Source organism: Dipodomys ordii, unplaced genomic scaffold (genome assembly GCF_000151885.1).
Source record: "Dipodomys ordii isolate 6190 unplaced genomic scaffold, Dord_2.0 Scaffold34, whole genome shotgun sequence".
NCBI classification, from domain to species: Eukaryota; Metazoa; Chordata; class Mammalia; order Rodentia; family Heteromyidae; genus Dipodomys; species Dipodomys ordii.
In genome coordinates, this window is record NW_012267250.1 from 6,514,096 (window position 1) to 6,538,247 (window position 24,152).

The following is a 24,152-nucleotide window of genomic DNA, read 5'->3' on the forward strand; positions in this document are numbered from 1 at the left end:
GGCTGGGAAGGGATGTAAAGGGTAAACAAAAGGAGGAGGCTGCAATGCTTGGTAAGAAATGTACGCATTATCCTGCCCATGTAATTGTAACCCCTCTCTACAGTATCTTCACAAATAAAATAAAATAAAATAAAGAAATGTACTCATTACCTTGCCCATGTAATTGTAACCCCTCTGTACGGTATTTTCACAATAATAATATTAAAAGAAATGTACGTATTACCTTACTCATGTAATTATAACCCCTCTGTATTTTCACAATAAAAAACTTATTAATGGAAAAAAATAGAAAAAGAGCAATGGCACATACCCTTTCAGCAAAATTGGCCTACAAGCTTGCAGAGCAATGGGTGGTAAAACCCTTCCTCTTGAACAACTAACCACATGGGAATGTCACAATTCCATCTGTCAATTAGAGGTCAATTGTTCTGTTATATATACCTCAGTTTGAGAAAACCCATTATCTGTGGACTTTTTGTATTTTAGTATCAGTGACAGAATCTTTCTAGCAGATTTGCCATTACAAGAACAAAATGAAAGCCAGACATTCACAAAAAACTGTTCTGCCTCAGAAAACCCAATTTGATACATTGGGTAATACAACTAGGAGGAGGTTAGTTTGTTTTCCTCCCACATCGTCCTTCTAGGGTAGATTTCCTTCATCTTTGATGTTTCTAATAATCTTAGTCATCCTTTAGCTTTAAGCAAGAAAATTGTTGTTGATCACTTACCAATAATTCCTCACAAAAAATGAGGTTACTAAAATCCCATCCTGTGCCTTTGCATTATACAAGGATCTGTTAGTCCCATGTGATCATTGCAAAGGAGAAAAAATGCATTACTATATATTCTTTGAACAATTTCTAAGAAAAAAATTAAGAAGAGTTTAGAAAAGAAGCTAAAAAAAGTAAACTCAGGTCAAATGGTTCCTGAGATTGAACTGGAGATTGAAGCTTGTATTAAAGAATAAAGTACCACACTGCTTCGTGTGTGTGTGTGTGTGTGTGTGTGTGTGTAACTGTTAGCAACAGCAACAAAAATAGTTGAAGTAGTGTGCTTAGCTATATAGTATATACCTACTAAAAGCTAAGTAAAAGCTTAATTTGCTATTATTCATTTGTATATATGAAGGGTGGTAAACACCAGTGATTGTATGTTCAGTGATGATATCATCAAAGAGAAAAATCTATCTAGAAAGTTTAAACAAAATAACTCTTAGAGATAAGAAATTAAAGAAATGAATTAATAATCAAACTTCCTTGCTTGTCTGGTATCAAGTTATTTATTTATTTGTTAATACTGTGGTTTGAACTCTTAGAAACTTACACTTTCTAGGCAGGTATTTTGCCAATTAATCCACCACTATTGCTGCCATACCTTCTCTACCTCCATGCTTTGTTGCTTTTAATGTTATTACTTCATGTTTTTGCTCTAGGACCAGTCTTGAACTGTGATCCCTCTACCTACCTATAGCCTCCATTGTAGCCAGGATAACAAATTTGAATAATCATACATGGTTTATATGTCAGTAGGATCTAATTATCTTTGTCTCCTGGGTTGGCCTCAAACACCATTCCTCCTGATCTCTACCTCCTATGTTCTTATTTCTTTAAAATATTCTATGATTTTAGTATTTTGAAAAGAAGAACATATTGAATGGAAGACATAATACAAAAAGACAAAAAGTCAGAGTGTTACACTATTGTATAATATAACAACATATTAATATAGTGGGTGCTGATATGGATACCATATATCTTCATTAAGTTATTACAAAACACCTTAAAATATTGATGGGATATTTTCAAAATTATTTCTCATAAAAAAGTAGTCTCTCACACCCAAGAAATATATGGATATAGATTTATTTTTTTTTATTTATTTTTTGTTGGTCATGGGGCTTGAACTCTGGGCTTGGGCGTTGTCCCTCAGCTCTTCAGCTCAAGGCTAGTACTCTACCATTTGAGCTATAGTGCCACTTCCAGTTTTCTGGTGGTTTATTGGAGATAAGAGTTTCATGGACTTTCCTACCCAGGCTGGCTTTGAACCATGATCCTCAGATCTCAGCCTCCTGAGTAGCTAGGATTACAGGCGTGAGCCACCGGCGCCCGGCTAGATTTAATTTTTTTTTAATCAGTAGTTCACTTTAATTACATTGTAACTTGATACAGTAATTTATAAAATCAGCTGGCTACATTGAAATTGAAGAAGAAATTTGAGAATGGAGAATAAGTTACTTTATTTGAATGAAATTTTAAATGAATTCCTTGAGGCTATAAGATTGAGTTTATTTCAACAGGAGTGTAACTATTCACACTCCTGTTCAGACACTTCTGAAAGACCATTCTCTACTTCATTTATAAATCAAATTATACAAAATTCAGTTACACTTTATCCCCTGAAAATAACATTATTATCAGTGCAAACCAAAACAAAGAAGTTGACAGTAAATATGTAAATCTTGTCACATTAAAATTTTATATATTGATGCACATAGTGTTTAAAATGCAGAATTATTTTTAATATGACAACTTTCCATTGACTTAAAATTATTATTACAATCACAGAATGAGAGATCAGTTTTTGAGTTCAACAGTAATTCCTTTCTTTAAATCAGTAATACATCGACTGAGCTGACTATAGATTTGGCTTCTCTGCTTTTCTCTATTAGTGATTAATTTCTTTATGTTTGCTAAACAGTATGCTTATCTATTTTGTCTGCTAGTTAGGAATAGCTTATATTTTATACTGCAGTTTTTTCTTCGAATCTCTCATTATTATTGTAATTTTACAAAAGTCCAACAAATGAAACAAACATGTGCTTTACTATGGATAAATCTTAGAAATACAGTCTAGAATATTTTATTTTCCTCTCTGGTGCTGGTCCTGAGCTGGGGAAATATGGTAAGTAGACTTTATGAGGGTGGACCCTCCATGATCTTTCTCTTCTTCAATATGTGTTAGACTTACGGTTTCCCTTCTAACAGGATATAATACTAAACATGAAAGTTTACTTCTGAGATTTGGTAGCAAATAGCCTGTCACTTCCTTCACTGGCTCCCTCTTTGATTCTCTTGCTTGCTGACTCAGATGAAAACAAGCTGCCATATTTGAGGTATTCAAGGAATTGGCCTAAGTGGCCAACAACCAGAGAGAATCTAATCCTAGCAAATTATGTAAGTAAGGCTTGGAAGGAGATGCTACTTCAAACAGACTCTTGAGGTGAGTGAAGATCTGGCAACTGCCTTAATGTCAGCCATGGGAGAGAATTTTAGCCAGAGCTACTTGAAATTCTGACACACAGAAACTCAGATAATAAAGTCTATTCCTTAAACGGGTAACTTGGGGTTAATATGTGGAACAGAATTAATCTAAGAAATTTGTTGAAAAGCTCTCAGAGGGAATTTTAATGAGAGTGTCAGAAATTCCCTGTCAGGATATAAAACCTGGGAAGAAAGATAATCTGCTTTACTCTTCACAATGTATGTTGTTTTATCAATCAAAGAAAGACCAAAGAGGAGTTAGGTTGAGGACAGAGGGCCTAGGTACTAGAGAATTGCACTCGAGGGTCACGAAGATTGTTTTCATTTTGATATTTTGTGCTTCATAAATTTCTGCATTTGCATTGACTCTCTAAGTAATGAATTTAAGTATCAGCTTTGATTATTAACCATTAGAACAGATTATTTATCTGTTCTGCTACTAACATTTCTACTCTAAGGAAGTCACTCAGGAACTTTCTCTCTAGTCCAGACCCTACACAGTATGTCTTTATGATATCCCTGCTCCTGGAAAACTCAACAAGAAAAGCAATAATGGTCAAGACTAAGGGGCTTTGTCCTTGAAGGTCTCCCAAATTTGTACTTCTTAAAGGGAGTGGTAGTGGTCTTCTAGAGCATGGGTGTTTTGTAGGCATGACCAAGAAAGCACAAGTAGGGGCTGGGAAGTTGGCTCAGTGGTAGAGTGCTTGCCTTGCATGCATGAGGCCCTGGGTTCGATTCCTCAGCACCACATAAGCAAAAAGAAAAAAGCCGGAAGTGGCACTGTGGCTCAAGCGGTAGAGTGCTAGCCTTGAGCTGAAGAGCTGAGGGACAGCACCCAAGCCCAGAGTTCAGGCCCCACAACCGGACCCAAAAAAAAAAAGAATGCACAAGTATCAAATCTATTGATGGGGTGGGTGATCATTTTCTTTGTGCTGTGATAAAGGTTTATTTTGCAAACAAAGCTTACAATGTTTTAAGTATTTGAAACAAGAAGAAGACAACCTAACACAACCTAATTCCATATGCTAAGTCTTTGTGGAATCTTTAAGTTTCCCACGTTTTTATTAGCATCAATTAGCTGTCCATCCATCAGACTCACCTTCTCCATCACCCTCCATTATCCTCTTTCCCCTTTCCCAAGCCAATCTCAAGGAGTTTCATTGCTCTGTTTTCACACATTTATAACTTATTTTAATCATATTCACTGTCCTCCACCCTCTCTGTCTCCGCTCTCCACCAGTATCCAGAACCCAATTAGGACATGTTTTAAGAGGAGTGAGGTAAATGTGGTCCAGCCCAAGGCAGCAACTCAACAATTCAACGCCCAGGAGAAGGAAGGGTGTAAGGAGAAAAGTTTCCCCTCTGAGCAGGAAAGGACAGGACACACAGCAAGCAGAAAGGGCCTCTGCTGTCCCTTCCACCAGGACAGGGGGAAGGTCCAACAGTTCCCTGGAGTGTCACTTGTCAAATCAGTTCTTGTGTGCCCTGTGTCCCACAGTGGACCTGGTCACCCACTCCTCGGCAGAAATGTCCAATTGGCTTCTATGAGCAAACCCCAGACACCTCATTAAGTGGACAGAGTAAATGCGAGATAACCCTGGTCTTCCCATTGAGAGTCACCAGTATCCCCAGATAACCTGAGATTTTGGCCAGCACAGCCAAGTGCAAGGGGTGGGGTAGGACCAGCAGTGTAAGAAGAACCCTTGTGTGATAATGCCTTAAGTGATAATTCTAACAGAATTCACAATGGAAAAGGGTGGGATGATATCCTTGCCATGAATTTCAAGAACAGTTCTTTCTCGTTAGGGAAATGTAAGATATTGTCTCTATAACTTTAATAACTACAAAAAATGAAATCTAAAAGTTAGAATAATTGTTTTAGTGCCATTACTTTTTTTTTTTTGGCAGAAATTCATCTGTCTTAAGCGGAGCCATCTTTTACACACAAGAAAAGAAAGTTGTTTTATATCCTGAATGTGTTTGAGTCTATCCTTAGGGAGTGTGAAGAGACCTACTATTCTTATTTCATTCTAGAAAGAACGAGGAATGAGGCAAGAGAAAAAGTTATAGTGAGAGATGGATACAGGGAAAAAGGGACCATAGTTTAGCATTAAAAATTTTTGATAAAGGAAAACCTGCAACACTAGCACTATTATAAAATGGTATCATCACTTTATTTAATAGTAATCAGTAAATAAACCAAATTTGTATAAGTTTGAGACTCAAGGAAATTTTAAGTAATGTATCCTCTATTGTTAAATTTTTCTTAGAATAATTATTTGAATGAGCACACACTAGAGTGAAAGGAATCACAAGATATGCAATGCTTGTCCTTAGATTGACATGTACTTTGAGAATTTTCAACATGACAAGATACTCTGGAAAGGTTTCACAGAATGAACTTTTCCTGAATGTGACTTTAATTCCTCAGTATGTCAGCAAGACTGGCATATTAGGACCTGAGTCTCCCTAGAGAGCATTCGCTCTTGTAAACAAGCATCCTTCCTTCTCTAGAGGGAGCTTATTTGTTACAATTCCCAAATTAGCTCACAATTTGCCAGAAAAGCACTCTGAAACCGTCTCAAATGTGTCTATTTTACAGTCATTCACTTTGTGTCCAGGAAAGAAAATTGTTACAGGTTGCTAATAATATGATTTCTGTAGGCATAAATGAAATTTGGGAAAATATGGTAAGAATAAATGAGGAGGGAAAACAGAACATTGCTCCCTGCTGGATGGCCAAGCAAAAGTGATTGTAACTCTATCAACTGTTTTTTCTTCTTCTTCCTTTTTTTTTTGGGGGGGAGTGCTGTGGGGGGTATAGATTGTGGGGCTTGAACTCTGGGCTTGGGTGTTGTCCCTGCACTCTTCTGCTCAAGGTGAACGCTCTACCACATGAGCCAAAGCACCATTTCTGGTTTTCTAGGGCTTTATTGGAGATAAGATTCTCATGGACTTTCCTCCCCGGGCTGGCTTTGAACCCTGATCCTCAGATCTCAGCCTCCTGAGTAGCTAGGATTACAGGCATGAACCACCGGCACCCTTTCTTTCTTTTCACAAATATAAGTATATAGCTTAGATTATTTCATTTTCAAATATTTTCTTTCATTCTGGGCTTAATTCAATTGACATCAAGAAAACAAATACCTAATTGCTTTGATTTGCAAGAACTTTCTAACTTTGTATATTTTGCTAAAAACTATTGCTAAATGCTTAATACATCTTTTATATTTCTTGAATTTCTTTCTCATTTAGAAACATTCACATAATATTGTACAAATATTCACCTAAATGTTTACTATATTTTAATGTAGGACTCAAGTCAGTGCTGGTGCCCATGGCTCATGTCTATAATCCTAACCACATAGGAAAATGAGCTCTGAGTCAGCCAGGCAGGAAAATCTGTGAGACTATTATCTCCAATTAACCACCACAAAAGTGAATTCAGGTCCCAGACCAACAACAAAAATAATAATAAAAAATAACATCTCCCTGAATTTATTTTCTCAATTTACTGACATTTACACAAGAGTTTCCTACTAATTCTAATGTTCTTTATCTGTAATTTTTATTGTATCAACCAGTACCTTAGGTATGTCACATTAATTGAAGCCACAGCAATTATATCATGTATGATATAATATTTTGCTAAAAACATTGATTACATGAATGAATTTGAACATAAAGTTGTTAGAGTTTTCTTGACATTTTAATATGTTGTATCAAGGAGCAAAAGGCATAGGAAGACATGGAGTAATTTGGAATTTTAATGCCTTTGCTACAAAATATATGGTAATATGTTAACCAAATGGATAAATGGTGGTAGCAAAAGATATGCCAATTGTAAACAAAATGAATTTGGCAAATAGAGGTCTACTAGGAATTATCCACTCAGGTAGATAATTATATATGGTATCCATATATGAAAACATGAAGATATGGGGTTGTGGGAAAAGTCATTAGGAGAAACTGTCCAAAGTGAAACTCAAAAGCCAATTAATAGTAAACGTTCACTGCATCTTCTTTAGTATGTATAGTCAGACAAGGAGAAGTTAGAAAACTTGAAAGAGATGAAAGTTTACAGTTCAATAGTGAGAACCAGTTTTGTGATAGTTTCAGAAGCCTGAATAAATGTGGAGTGATCATCCCACTGCCCTCATGAGCACAGTGAAGAAACACTTTTTCAGCTCCTGGACAAATCTGTGACTTCATTTCTAGTGCTACTGTGAATAAGATTAATTATTTGATTAAAGTTTTTCTCCTTAAAGCAACTATTCTCTCATGTTAACTCTTAGTGACATCAGCTCGACATTTGCTTATACATGAAAATAGAATCATGATTAAGTACAAAAACTCTGTGGTGAGTAATCATAATTCTGAATCTCCCATTGGTCCACAAAGGAACATAGATATCCTTGTATGATAAAGATGACATTTCCAGTGTACTTGCTTCAATAAATAGGAAACTTTCAGTAGAATGATTTAATCAGTTCAGGTAAATAATATGACCCAGATATTGTAATAGGATGACGCTTATTTATAACGTGATTGTGTTGAAACCTTCAAATTACTTTCATTTATTTCGAGAGCAGTAATCAGCCTCTAAGAGTGAATGAATAATTCATCAATTAATTCAACATAATTATGAAGTGACAAACACGTTCTACCACTTCTCGGACTGTTGCTGGTACAAAGATAAATACAGTAGTACTTCTTCCATTTACTTGAAGGCACTCAAGCAAATAATTGCCAACAATGTGATAAGTGTAATGATAGAGCTGTATGTTATTCACTCTTAGAGGGACTGACTTTCCTCAAGGAATTTCTAAGAACGTATTACTGTATTGAGAATGGTAATAGAAATGTACATTGAAATTAGGTTATTAAGTTCCATTAATTATTTTTATAATATATCAAATACTGTTTCCATGGAAAGTACATATCATAATAAAGGTCTATTTCTCCTTGAAATTTTCACTCAAGTAACTCTTTTTACTCTGATAACTCTTTTGTTGGAAGCAATTGTCCTTCAGCCTGAAACTCTCACAGGAATCTAAAAGTCTCATGCTTACTACATTCTATTTTGCATTGTTAATGCATTGCTAATATCATCTAAACATCAATGTAATTTATCTGTTCTCTTACATGCTATCTTTTGCATACAGAAGTAGTTTTGAGAGATGATGTTATTCACTAAAAAACTATCAACCTATTAAACATTTTCCTTCAAGTTATTATATTAATTGTCTATCCTAAGTATTGTTACTGCAACATTTTATTGTCATAAAATTTACTGGAAAGAAGTGGGCAAATTCCCCTAATTTTTTTTTGGTCTTTGACTCTTTTCTTCTGGTCTGAACATGTCATGCTTCTACAAATAGGATTCTTGCTTTCCAGTCCTTGTTGTAATGGACATACACAGTTTATTCCTGACAGGATACCAACTGCTTCTGACAGCAAATCCACATATTGAAAAACACCTGCTTTTGCCTGTAGACAAATATCACACTTGATTGGACATTTCTTTTAAGGCAAAAATGAAAAAGTAGTTTAGAAAATTTGACAGCAAAGAAATATTAGTATACTCGATGCATATGGCTGTAGTGGTAATTATTTTATTGAGAAACTTGCTTTTCTGATGAGTGCTCATTACTCTGCTATTTCACAGGTTGTTATCTGACCGACACATATTTATTGCTCTACCAGAAACTGAGTAATCAACTCTGACAGCTTAAAAAAATTTCTTCCATTATGTTCCAGGAGCTCAGTATTACCAACCTTCCTCTCCTACATGGCAATGACCTCTATAAACCCAAAATAGCAATCCTCCATTTTAATGACAACTGTGCTGTCTAAAGTGCATACATATAATAAAAAAATTTGACTCACAAAAAGAAACCAAAGATGTAGGCTACAGAAATGTTGTGACAGAATAATTAGTTTTAGGAATTACATAATAGGTGTACACGTTGAGATAATTATAATTTATCTCAAATATTGGAAATAACACATAGTAATCCTTCACTTAAAGAGAAGAGAATCAGTAAATCTTGTACACATTTCTCCTATAATTATAGTTCTGTAATAGCTAACGATGGAAAGAGCTACATCAAGGAGTCATTTAGTGTCGAATTATTGCAGTTTTCTTGCAATTGTTGGATATTTTGTTGTATTTTTGTTTTGTTTTGATTTTTTTCAGCTTTGCAGTCCAGACTCTATATTTCTGAACTGTAAACTTAACAAGATTGTCTTAGGTCTCTTAGCTGGGATTGGTTGTTTTCCATCTCCAGGTCATTTAGACGCTGACAATCTCCCCACTCTCAATTTCCCATTAGCTTTCCACCTTCCTTGCAAACTAGATTTCCTTACACAGATTTTCCTGAGGGTTGATCTTGTTAAAATAATAGCATACTCTGGCACACATGAATATGGTTCCTAATCCCCATCTGTCAAGTGAAGGATGGCATTTATTTTTTACTATTCACTATTAAATTGGGTGAAAGCAAAGGGCCAGTGGCTTACCTGTAATTCTAGATATTAGAGAAATCTTGAGTCTTTTGACTTTTTCCCTCCTGTCTGGCTGTTTCATGTTCCTGCAAACAGGATACCTGTCTCCTACCCTTGTTGGAATGGACAGGATCTTTCTAAGCAGAGGATTGACCATCAAGGCTATCGCAGGCAGACAAGTGTTTAATACTCTGTCTCAACAAGAACATAACTCATGCCATAGACTTGATAACCTAAAACGTTTGAGGTCTTTAAACCCCAATATCACTCTTCCTGTTCCAAATCAAAAGCTGTTGGAACTATGTGAGATTAAACTGGGGGAAATGTGAGTTCCTCTGATGTCTGTGTCTGCCTGAAGTTCTTCCATTGCAAATTTATCTGCAATAGACTGGAAACAATTTTTCAATTGTAGTCCAGATTTCATAGGCCAGCAACAGGTATGCTGCACATTCTTGCTCAGGTAATATGTGAATCTCTGCATTCTCCGACCTGTCTCTCCATCTCTAATTTGGTGGGGTGGGGAAGGATAAATCTTCCTGTGACTTCCATTTCTTAAGAATCTAAGAAGAAGCCGGGCACCTGTAGCTCACGCCTGTAATCTAGCTACTCTGGAGGCTGAGATCTGAGGATCGCGACTCAAAGCCAGCCCAGGTAGGAACGTCCGTGAGACTCTTATCTCCAATAAACCATTCCGAAAACGGGAAATGGGGCAGTGGCTCAAATGGTAGAGCGCTAGCCTTGAGCTGAAGAGCTGAGGGATAGTGCCCAGGTCCAGAGTTCAAGCCCCATGACCGACCAAAAAAAAAAAAAAAAAAGAATCCAAGAATTTGGTTTTCAGTTTGTTTAGCTTTTCTCCTTTTCTTTTTAGGTTGGAATGGGAGTTTGTAAGCTTCTTACATACTGGACAAGGGACCACTTCAGTTTCAGTTTCATGAATACTAATAATGCAAAGAAAGAAGCATGACATAGTAAAACATTATGTCCAATTCTATCACTAATCCAATTTTTCTGACAATTTTTTCAAGTTTACTCTTTAGAGTTACAAAAAATATTTTGGAGGGAAAGAACAATATGAAGTATTATTTTCCCATGCCACTATGATCTTGTACTGAATCTAGTAACACTAATGATGATCACTGAAGTGCTGGCTGAAGAAATAGTATTTGACTTGAAACGGGATGGTAAGGTTGATTATACAATTTACACCAATGGGTTTTGACCATAAAAGCAACCAGTTTCATTCTCTCTATAATTGTGTGTTAAAAACTGTTTCTATAAAGTTCTATTAGCTAAAATTAAGTGAAAAGCTCACAATGTCAACAATCTCAATACATAAGGCCTGGTGAACTTTTGAGAGCAGAGCTCAAAGGAACAAGGTTTCTATTTTATGAAAAACAATAATTACACTTGTCTCCTACAGATTAAGCTTCCTTGCAATTAACCTTCCAATTAGCCTCTCTTCATAAGTATAAGAAATGTTACTGCTACAGCTCTCTCTTCCAACCAAAGAAAGAGCTTTATAAATACATCTAAGACATAATCTTCAGGGAAATGGACTAGCATTACTCAAAGGAGAGGGAAAAAAAGCTCATCATGTGGTTTAAAGTACTTAAAAATGAAATGAAAAGAGATATAAAAATTATTTTAGAGTCTACAGTTTTCATGCTCACTAGAAAACTCAATTTAAATGTAATGTCACTGATAAGATTTTAGCAACTATAAATTAAACAACTTACCACATTTCTTTTTTTTAATTTTTTTAGATTTTTTTCTTTTTTGTTATTGTGAAAATACTGTACAGAGGGGTTACAATTACATGGGCAAGATAATGGGTACATTTCTTATCAAGCATTGTAGCCTCCTCCTTTGTTTCCCCTTTCCATCCCTTCCCAGTCTCCTCCCGCCCTCCCATCCAATCTTCCCTGCCCCCTCCACCAAAGTTGTAAAGTTTGTTTTCGACATAATGACTTGTACATCTCATTGTTGCAATGGGTCCACCTGTATCCCTATTTAAACGACTTGTTTTTCCCCTTCCCCTCCACAAATTATACGGACATCAAATACAGTGAAAGCAGGAGTTATACTGTGGGGGAGGGACATACAAAGCAACAAAGAAATAATCTTATAAATGCATTAGAAACAATCACATGAAAGAAAAAAAACATCTGAATACATATCTTAGGGTTGGTTTCCCTAACATCATCTTATCTGACCTTTTCTGCTTGACTCAGACATATACTAGATAATGCAAATAAGGTAAACCATGGAACCTATGTTTCTTTGGGCTTGGCTTACTTATATAATTTTTTGCAAGACTTTCCATTTCCTAACAAATGGGGCAATGTCATTCTTTCTGATGGAGGCATAGAATTTTCTTGATCCATTCATCTACTGAGGGGCATCTGGGTTGGTTCCATATCTTAGCTATAGTAAATAATGCTACAATAAACATAGTTGTGCTGGTAGCTTTAGTGTGGTCTTGTTTGTCAACATTTGGGTAAATGCCCAAAAGTGGGATTGCAGGGTCGTAGGGGAGCTCTATGTGGAGTCTTTTGAGGAACCTCCATACTACTTTCCAAAGTGGTTGAACAAGTTTACACTCTCACCAACAATGCAGTAAGGTTCCCTTTTGTCCACCTTACCACATTTCTACAGTCAATGATAAAAATACAAAAGAAATGATGACAACTGTACAAATTTCTATTTTGCTAATCATAAACACTGATAAGTGTACAAGGCAGAAAAAGTATTTTAAACAGATTTATTATGTAGAGTTGGACTATTACTTTGGAAAACTAAAAGTGACTTTTAAGACTATATATTTTTCTTCATGGAATGGAGCAAATTGAGTCTTCACTGTATAGAGTAGTCAGGTTACCATATTTTAAGCTATCATTAAGTGTCTGATATAACAATTATAATTATGGGTATAATTATCTAAAAACACTTAACCTTGAATATTAAAATTTTCTGTACTCTTAAAGTGATTGTAACTAACATCACAATTTTAAGAATAATCTACTTTACATTAATTAAATTTTTGATTCAGGTAATTATAGATTCACGTGCAGATATAAAAATAATACAGAGAAAATTATATATTCTTTTATATCTGTTCCCAAATAGTAACAGATAGGCAAACTACTCTACACATACTCGATTGGCATTAGTTCAATGCATTGGTCTCATTTACATTTCCCCAGTTATATTTGTAGTCACTCATACTCATCATATTCATGTATATTTCATATATACAATTTTATTATATGCAGTGGTCCTCTATCACAAATAAAGTTCAATATAATCTTTAGCCAACATGCCTCAAGTTAATCTCTTATAATTTCTATTCAACTCTTGTTCTACCTACTTTTACCCCTAATTTGTTCTGCCTTTATGAAATTTTGTCATGGTGATATTAATTTTATTTTATTTATTTATTTATTTTCTGTCAGTTGTGGGGCTTGAACTCTGGACCTAGGCACTGTCTCTGAGCTCTTCAGTTCAAGTCACATGCTCTACCATTTGAGCCACAGTGCCACTTCCAGTTTTCTGGTGGTTTTATTGGATATAAGAGTCATGGACTTTCCTGCCTGGGCTGGCTTTGAACCATGATCCTCAGATCTCAGCCTCCTGAATAGCTAGGATTATATGCATGACCCACTGGTGCCCTGAGTGATATAATTTTTAAAGAACTATCTTTAATATTGATACTTTACATATAAACACATATCTTTCTTTATGTAATTCAAACAGAATACAAATGTAATTTAACTGAATGATCAGAATAATCATTCTAATTTAAGATCTAGTTACCACACATTGGGGTTAGGGACAGTTAGGATCAATCAGAGAATCTAATTTAGGGCCTTTGCCTTTGCCATGCTAGGTAATTGTTCTACCATTGAGCTATATCCCCAGCCACTCCCCACTCCCAAATATTCTTTCACATATTTTATTGTCTTCACAGCTTCATCAGACGGAATATAAACTAATCATCAAAGTAATCATCAAGAAACAAAAGTGATCAAAATGTTTCTGGCTGCCAGCTCTATCACAGGTCTTTTAAACTGCAGTTTGTATATTCTAGATAGTTAGTCCATGAAATGCTGTGTATAGTACTATTGACTTAAGCTAATAACTTTCCAAAAGTAAGAATAAATTCTAAGTTAATGTTGAAACTCCAGGCTCTCTCTTGTAAGTATAGCCAACAAAATCTACCACATATGACCCATAAAATGTAACATAGTAACACTTAACAACAACCACATATAGCAAGTGACATTGTCTACAAGTGTATTAGAAAAAAAAACTAAGAAGCTTCTGTTTTGATAAAATAAATAAAAGTTTCATAAGTATCTCACTAAAGCATTAGTTCTCTGCATTTTAAATTTTCCAGAAAGTTCGCCATGTTGGGTTTCACTGCTACTTATTCCTTTGTCTATTTCAGACACCATTTAGGACTCTAGAGGGCTGTGAACAAACAAGAAAACAAATTTGTGTTGCAAATTAACAAAACAGTGAATTCTATTGAACAATTATAAACAAACAGAATACACTATCTAACCTTCCCGTTGATTGGCTACAAAGTGGGTTTGGGGGATGAAGAATTAAGTAACAATCATGATCCTAGAGCTGATAGAACCACAATGGTGATTACTTCTACAAAGAAACTTGTCTCTTTCATCGATCTTACCAAAATTGATTGAATTTTATTGTTGTTGTTGTTTTACTTCCTAGAGTATTAGGAGTCTCCTGTAAGGAGGAATGGCAAAACCTAGATTTAATAAGATGGTAATACTGATCATCAAAATTAATTGGCAGGCTGGCTTTTTATTTACTTTGAGTAATACCTACCTTAGAAAGGCAAAAATCTTTCTGGGATGGTGAGAATATATGGAGAGATTTCAGACATATCTTTTGATACTCGGTCTCATTTTTGGCTACCATATATTTATTTTCTGTTTCACTGAAACATCATAAAATCATCAATTCCCCATGATAGTGACTATGTAATTTGTGAGGAGAATGGACTCATTCTGAAGGAATGACTAGGATATAATATCTTTTATGAATCTGGGACATGATGAACTATATTATCAATTTAAATTTTTTTCTTAACACATTTACTTTTTCCCATGGTCTTCCATTACATATAAAATTGAATATGAATATGAAAATGGATATACAATGTATCTATGTGTGGATACATATACACATGTACAAGCCACTGAATGCCAAATTTGTTCATGAATGATTTATATAACTATAACACAATGTGAAGTTATGCATATAATTGATATATCCTCTTTAGTTTATTCAGAAAATGGATTACTGGTATGAATTAACTGCACTCCCGTAAGGATATGATGAAGACCCAGCACAGGATAGCCCTTATTGAGAAACAGTATAACTGGTCTCCTTATGAAATGATGATGTGAAGACAGAGAGAAAGGAAGAACTCTACTCAAGAGACGGATGGATAGGGTGTCCTTGTTCAATAACTATTTAGCTCTCATGTTCATGTCTTCAGATCTTGATGGCCTTAAGAATTCAGGAGTTTGCACAGACCTCAGTAAATGAAAGTTAATTGATATCAAAGAGGAAACAGGACTCTAAGAAGGAAGTTTAATAAATCAGTAACAGTACCTAAGTTCTTCTTGTTGTATACCTATTGATTCTCACTGTGGAAATCTACAATTCCAAACATGTGATTGAATGCATGATAGAGAAACACTGAACATCTATAAATTAAGGCATAAAATAAATGTGGAAAGAGGAGAACAAACATGGGAAATGCATCAGTTTTATAAGCATTTTACCTGAGAAGGGCCATAAATCACTTCTGCTCACACAGAACTCTCTTATGAGTTCTTAACAAGTCTATTTGACAAGTGGGCCTATGCCGTTGTTCACAAATTTGTATGTCATACCTTACAGAAAAGACATCATCACAACTCTTTATTGAGTTATTCTTACTCTGTATTGTTTACATTTCATCAGTTGCTTTTGCAACATCTTTAATAACTTATATGATACTTGATAAGACAACAAATTAGAAAATAAATAAGTAATAAAATGTAATAAAATAAAAGTGTTTGCACACTGTTATTAGATTTTCCTGTTTTCCTCAACAGCCTCTTGGTTTTCTGAAATCAGATTGTTTCAGAGCCCCTGTTTTGTCTCTGTGTGTGTATGTGTGTGTGTGTGTGTGTGTGTGTGTGTGTGTCTAATTCAATTTCTCCTTTTCGAGGGCTGCTTTAATTTGCTAGATGAATGCATCAAAACAAATTTGAGAAAGTTTTATATGAGTATACACATTAGTGCAAAATAAAAGTTTTTCAATGTAATGAGAATGCAACCATCAATGGCAATTACCAGTTAATGTATTCATATCAAAATAATACCTTCACTGCATTTCAACCTCAGCTTTTTTTCCAAATCTTTTGGAGGCCCGATCTCCAGGCCTCAGCTTTTCTGTCAGTAAGCTAATGGATAGGCTTTCTACAATAGTTGCCAAAAGTGCTTTAGAGCTAGCATTAAAGAATTTAGGAACACTAAACTTACACTGTATTCAACTATTCACTATTACTCCCCAGGACATTGTAAATCGTGAGGTAGTTGTTAGGGAATTTCAGCAAATTTAATCTTCAATAATCTTCCACCTTAGCTATTGAAATAAAAGCAATTACACTCAGACATTTGTAATCACTGAAGCTTTCAAGATTCATTTGCAGCAAACTAAAACTTATTACTTTCTCTAATCAGCAAACTAGCTTAACTGACGCTAATGCTACCTGCAAACCTAAAGACAAATAATAAATAACTTTAAAAGTGCTGTATTAAATTTAATAAACCATTAGGGAAAGTTTTACAAATCTGAAAATTAGAGAACAAAAGAGAATTCCTGGGTAATGGGAAACAGTAGTTCAGAATTCCATTATAAACTGTAAATGCATCTAAGAGATTAAAATGAGTCTTAATAACTTTGTATTTTTGTTTTTCACTTCGATTTTTTTAATCTGACATTCATTAAATGGACAGCATTTTTAATGTACTTTTCTATACATTTCTCACTAATAATCTCAAAACTCGAAGAATATATATTTTGGGGTACTGAAATACATGTTATTTTCTCATTTCTTTTATCTTAACCTTTGTAAATCTTGATAAAAAGAATTAAAATCCTACTTATTTCTGTAATGAGGACAATATCACTTTGATACATTAAATTCCCTGTTTAACTTGTAGGCAATAGTGGCTGGAAGATAACCAAGTACCTTTATGCAAATTGCAATAATATTAACTACTTGCAAATTGAGGCTATGAGCTAGATGTTGAGGTGACTCAAAACTTTAAGGCAACAGTTGTGGAAATAGTTTGCAGAGAAATCCCATAATCACATCAATGTTTCCTGTTTTGGTACTTAGGTCAGGCCTGGTACTTCATCTTGTGATTCCAAACCCTGTGCGATTTCTGATAAATTATAAATTGTCCTCATAAAGCAAAACTTATGAAATAGGGAACCAAGCATCAACTTTAAAATGCTTCTTATTTAACTTATCCCAGTACTCACAATCACTTCTGGAAAATGTGCTGACCATCCTCAAGATGTCTTTTGGCATCACATTCTCTTCCTTCTCTCACCCAGCAACTTCTAGCCTAATTTTTGTCACAAATCAGAACTTACAAATGAACAAAGCACATAGATTTGGACTTCGTAAAATAGAATTCATTTAAATTACATATTTCTTTTTGACTCTATCTTCAATAGAATAGACAACTAGGAAGAAAGAAAGAAAGAAAAATCCTCTGGGAGAAAAATCTGTAATAACTTTCAAATAGCGTGTTGATAGCAAATAGTCTAAGAAGACACATTTCCATTGACAGGCTTGATTACTTACAATGCTATTTTTCAGGAGCCATATTTCCAGCCATCATATAAATTTCATGATAATAAGTTTTTTGAAACTTTTAGATCATTACTTTATTTCTAGGCCTCAAAACAGAATCTACCATATATATATATATATATATATATATATATATATATATATATATATACTGTAGGTATATATACACTTATGTGTGTGTGTGTGTGTGTGTGTGTGTGTGTGTGTGTGTGTGTGGTGTGTGTGTGTGTGTATATGTACATATATGAATGATTGATTTTTATATTTTTGTATATATATATTTATATATATATATATATATTCTAAATAGTGTTTCACAAACTGGCCTACAACAGAAATCTAAATCCTTGGTATTTGGGATTATGAATGGAAACTACCATGTTTGTTCTTCATTGCATTTACCTTTAGACTCTGAAAGAAGACAGCTACTTGAATATGTCAAAGAAAGATTTTGCTCAAGTCAGTATATTTATATGAATATTTTAGATAACTAGTTTCGCACTGAAGTGCAAGAGGATAGGAGGTTGATGAGTCTTGATTATGAAGTGTTTTCTATAATCATAGGAGAAACTAAGATTTTTTTTTCTTATAGTACATTAGCACTTCCTCATTACTGAGTAGTTGACTTTTTGTTCTAAACTGAAGAAAATAGTTTGACCAAGGTTATTAAAACATTATTTTTTCTATTTTTTTTCTTGTATTGTAGCTTTAGTGTGGAACATGCTCATTGGAATTTTGTAGATAAAAATTTGGGAGATAAGGGGCTGGGAAGGTGGCTCAGTGGTAAAGCGCTTGCCTTGCATGCATGAGGCCCTGAGTTCAATCCTCAGCACCACATAAGCAAAAAGAAAAAAGCCGGAAGTGGAGCTGTGGCTCAAGTGGTAGAGCACTAGTCTTGAGCTGAGGGATAGCGCCCAGGCCCAGAGTTCAGGCCCCACGACTGGACCAAAAAAAAAAAAATTGGGAGATAAATGAGAAATTGTGATTAGAAGTTTTTTTTTTTTATTGTGAAAATACCGTATAGAGGGGTTACGATTACATGGGCAAGATAATGAGTACATTTCTTATCAAACATTGTTGCCTCCTCCTTTGTTTCCCCTTCCCATCCCTTTCCACCCCCCTGCCCCCTACCCCCCCACCAAAGTTGTAGAGTTCGTTTTTTTGACATAACGACTTGTACATCTCATTGTTGCAATGGGTCCACCTGTATCCCTATTTAAACTATTTGTTTTTTCCCTTCCCCTCCACAAGTTTTGTTGTGTTGATTTTTGTTTTACCTAGCTAATTCCAGAATGGGCTACTACACCTCTGTTTACTTTAAATTGTATTTAAACCTGTCACAAAGTAGCATCTAATATCAACAAATGCTATTAATTCACTCTTTATATATTCTCAAAAATAAGAGAAAATAGGTTTAATGAACAATTTTTGTCCCAGAATGAAATACAAATTTGGGGAGACAAATAGGACATTTTCACATACATGATTCTATGATTCTCTCTTCTATTCTATTCTTTCCCTTGATCCCCTTATTAACATGAGGGCTATATACAACAATTTACTTATCTGTCTTCAATTGCTTATCTGTACCTTTTGCTTATATATAAGTGCTTAATACATGTATTATACATGTACAGAACTTGTTTTATAGATTTAAATAACTAATAACAATCAAACAAGTTCTGTATAGGAGTGGCAGCTGAGTTGGAAGAGGAGTTAGAAAGATTCCAAAAGAATCCTTTTGCACAGTTATACCATTTTATGATATCATTATTTGCCATTACTTGGGGAATGAAGAGGTTGATGAGATTTAAAAAGAAACTGATTAAGTCTTCAAGATAGTTCATTGCTCTCATGTGTATTCACTTTATCAAGAGACACTATATCATCCATAACTTCACATGCTCATTTTACACTTTCATTAACTCAAATTCTATGGCTGCAACAAACTGGTGTACTTGTAGATATTTCAACCTTTTGTGGTTCACAAAATCTTGAATTTCGCAAATGTTTAACAACCACCCTATTAAAATCTAAATTAAATGTGTCTAGAGCTGCTTTAATTTGCTACTTGAATGCATCAAAATCAATCTGAGAAAGTTTTATATGAGCATACACAAGTTAGTGTAAAACTTTTTCAATGTAATCAGAATGCTACTACCAATGGCAATTACCAGTTAATGCATTCATATCAAAATAAATTACCTTGATACCTTGGTTAATAATTAAAATCTATGTAATTATGATGTTTTATAAATAGCTATAGGAAAATTATAACTGTGGCCAATAGGTTTCAGCTACTGTTAAGGGCTAAGATTATAGAAATAAGTTGTCACATTTGAATAAATAGGACAAATGATGATTCTTGTAAAAAATTCAATAAAGCCATTCTCTTGCAATTAGTGTTTTCACATTTTATAAACTTTATTGAATTCGTAAAACTGAAAGATTTTGTTTGTTCAGTCAAGTAGCTTGAAGTACAGAGTTGAGAATGTAAGCCATATGATTATAAAATCATATTATTTCAAAAGTAAATTAGTTAAATTAGTAGCTCAAAGGATAATGCTTCTATTTTCTGAGAATAAGGAAATGTTTGACTATTGGAAAGGTATTGTCCCTAAAAAGTGATTTAGAGGTTTTGAGTGTGTGTGTGTGTGTGTGTGTGTGTGTGTTCCTGCTGGTCCTTGGACTGGGACTTGAACTTGGGGCCTGAATGCCATCCTTTGGCTATTTTGTTCAAAGCTACTATCCCTTAAATATTTTGCTCAAGATTCTTGTTCTATCACTTAGGCCGCAGCTTCACTTATGTTTTTCATTTCTTTGTTCATTTGTTTTTCTTGACAAATATGAGTCTCATAGATGTTCCTGATGAGAATGGCTTGTATTGTGATATTCAAATATCAGCCCCTGAGTAGCTAGGATTATCAACATGAATCACTGGCACCTGGCTAGGGGAATGTGTGTTTGTGTGTGTGTGTGTGTGTGTGTGTGTGTGTGTGTGTGTGTGCATGCGTGCCCCTGCGTGCACGTGAGGGTTTGGGCTTTGAGCTTAGGGCCACCTACTAGTCAGGCATTCAACTCATTGAGCCACACTTTCATCCTATTTTGCTCTGATTATGATTGAGGTAGGGATGGACAGGTGTTCTTTTGGTCAGGCTAGCTTGGACTAGAATCCTCCTATTTATATTTGCTGTCATAACTGGAATGACAGAGACATACCATCCAGGATTTTCTCAGGTGAACATTTTTTCTAAGATGACCGAGAACCAGTTTCATATGCTAAACATCATTTGGGAGATTTGATTACTCTGTCTTGATTCACTTGTCCATTACTAAAATAGGTATTGCTTTCTGACTAATTTAGTTGCATAATTAAGACTTGGTTCTAAGCCTATCTCTTATAAAGTGATGATCAGAGATTCCACATGAACAAAATGTGTTAGGAATGGGGAGATGAGTATCATTTATCATAATGCCTAAGGCAAGTATCCTGCAAAGTCCAAAGTGACAGAGATATCTAGTACACAAAACAGTGTAGATGAAAAGGCTCTTTCCAAAAACAATCAGCAAGAAAAGAAGAAGGTACATATGATAGCAAATTCATTTTAATTCTATGAGACTGCTTTTTGCACAGTTTAGTACGGGTGGGTTACCTTCTGGGAAGTTCACTACAATCTTTTGTAATTTATTCTAACAAATAACAAGCACACTACATGCTTGCTATTTACTCATAATAAATATAGTCAAAATTTTGTAAGCCAATGATCAGGCATAAAGTGGATGCACAGAATTTTAGATGAATCTATTACAATCAAAAATGTGTCAAGAGCACCAATTAATTTGTATACAAAATATAATCACTGATTACCTTTACTTCAGGTCTTTTGTCTATAAGGCATTTTTATTAACATTCTCCACTGATGGTAGATTCATCCTGTGCTTCCTCTTACTGAACAGGTTTTAGACAGTACTAGAAAGATGGTTGTGGCCTCTCCTTTCTTGCTGTATAAAATCCATGAATGTGTTTTTGACTGACAATCACAAATTAATTGAAAAGGGCATTAATAAACCAGCCTTCAGATTTCAATAACAGAAGTCAATTTGACATTTAGAATAACTGGGAGTATTGTTGGCTTACCTGAATTTTTTCTCATGATTTTAAATGCTAAGGAATCAAGTAAAGAGAACAAATTCAGAAAATCAAATTCCCTGCTTGACTTAAGATGATTTTTTATATTTCCATCATTCTAGAAATTAACTCAATGCTGTTTTAAATTAACATGAGATGAGAGAAAACATACAAAATAACAATGTTCTTTAAACATGAGTTCAAGAGATATACCAGTATACAAGATATGGATATAATTATATTTGTGATGGTTTCTCAACGATTGATACTAAAGACCGATAGATGCTGATGACTCATGTTTATAGTCCTGTTTGGGGGTTTAGGATCAGAAGGATCTCAGTTCAAGGCAAAAATCTGAACAGAAAAGCTCACAAGACCCCCTTCTCAATTGTAATGGCATGTGCCTGACAGACCAACTTCAGGAGAAGTTAAAATCAGGAATATCATGGATCCAAGCCATCATCACATAAAACAAGCCTCTGAAATACCATGTCAACAGAAGAAACTAATATGATGACATTTGCATGTCACCCCTGCTATGATGAATATTGAAATAGGCTGATCATGGTCCAGGTGCATGTAGATAGGACATATGACAATATCTAAAAAGCAATCAGCACAAAAGTGGGCTGTTGGCAAGACTCAGTAGTAGGGCACCAACTTTTCAAGTGTGCTGAGTTTAAACCCTAGGATTGCCAAAACAAATTGACTAGTATATAAATAATCTCTGCAATATACAAACTTCAAATCTGAACTTTACAAAACATCTTGAGAAATCTTCAACACTTATGCCTTACATGGAAAACAGGAAATGCTTCTCCCTCTTTTCCTTTCTCTTTGCTAAACCCCATTATACTAAAGTTAATCCTTAATCAATTTTTTTAAAAAACGTTTGAAAATTTGCTTTTTCCAGAAAAGAATCTCTTACTTTCTCTTATAGTTTCCTGCTCTCCAACTTGATACTTGATACTTTCAACGCTACACTAGCTCTTTATATTTTTCTAACATGTGTCTAACTATTTCTTTCTACCTGCACATGTGGAAAAGTTATTTCTAGGCAGTGTACCTTGTTCAGATTATTCTAACCTTTCATCCTTCAGCAAGAATAGATTGAGGATAAACAGTGAGTGAGATAAGATAAGCTTGGCTTAATATCTTCATTCATTGGGAAATTAATCCAATCAATGGATTTTAGAAAACAACCTCATATTCTCAGGGTCACAATAATATAATCTTAAAAACAATCATTTGTTTTCAGTATATTATGTCACTACAAAATTCCATGAAGATAAAGAATCACCTAAACAAATAATGAAATAAGAATTTCACATGCTTCAAAAGTTTCAGAATGTAGAGAAATGCTAAAATCCCATCTTATCCAATGCCCTGCATACTGAAGATAAGAAATTTTGACAAAATAACAGCCTGTCACTACTTACTGCATCTCAAACGTCATGCATTTGTAATCTATATAAAGGAATGCTTATAAGTAGTAAATACAAAACTATTAGTTGGACACCTAAACTAATGGTATAAAAATGGTTAGACTAAGAGCTTAGGATATTTTATGGAAAGAGAAATACACAAATATTAAAGTATTAACTGGCTTGTTAACTTGTACCACAATACAGGCTTATTAGTATGTCATGTCAAGAGTTATAAGTTAGAGAAAAATAAGGACATAAATATGAATCATCAAGAACTAATTTCCTTAATTCTGCAAGTTTGCAATTGAATCACTTTGTTATTCTACTTAATGGTATTATACATATGGTTACATAAGCAGATACAGATATTTGTTTGAATATATCTCTCATTATACACATCTCAATTTACCCATATATATGCATATATGCCTATTCGCTATATAACAATAGATACATAAATATATAGATGACATGTATATATACAACTATAAACCTGTATAGAAATATATAAAATGGGATAGATATTGAGAGAAAGAGCTATCACTATCTATACACATTGTGTGTGTTTATTCAATAAGAACTTGAAATTATACTCCTTCAGAAAAATAAAACACAAATATAAAATATTCCAATGAAGATAATTGGTGCTGCAATGGGAATTTTCTCATTTCTAAACATTCTAAGAATATCATAAAAATAAAACCCTTTCAATCACATTGCCTCTTTATTGCACTTCAAAGTATAATGTGATTAGTAATGGCCTTTCTTTCCTCAAATAAATATAAAAGGTAGTGATAGGAAGGGAAAGGAAGGTATAATCAAGCAAGGGAAAGTAGCTCCAACTCTACATGAGTAGATGAGAATAGATCATTTCACGTTTTCCTTCTGTGGCCTAGTCCTGACACCGTCCACTGGG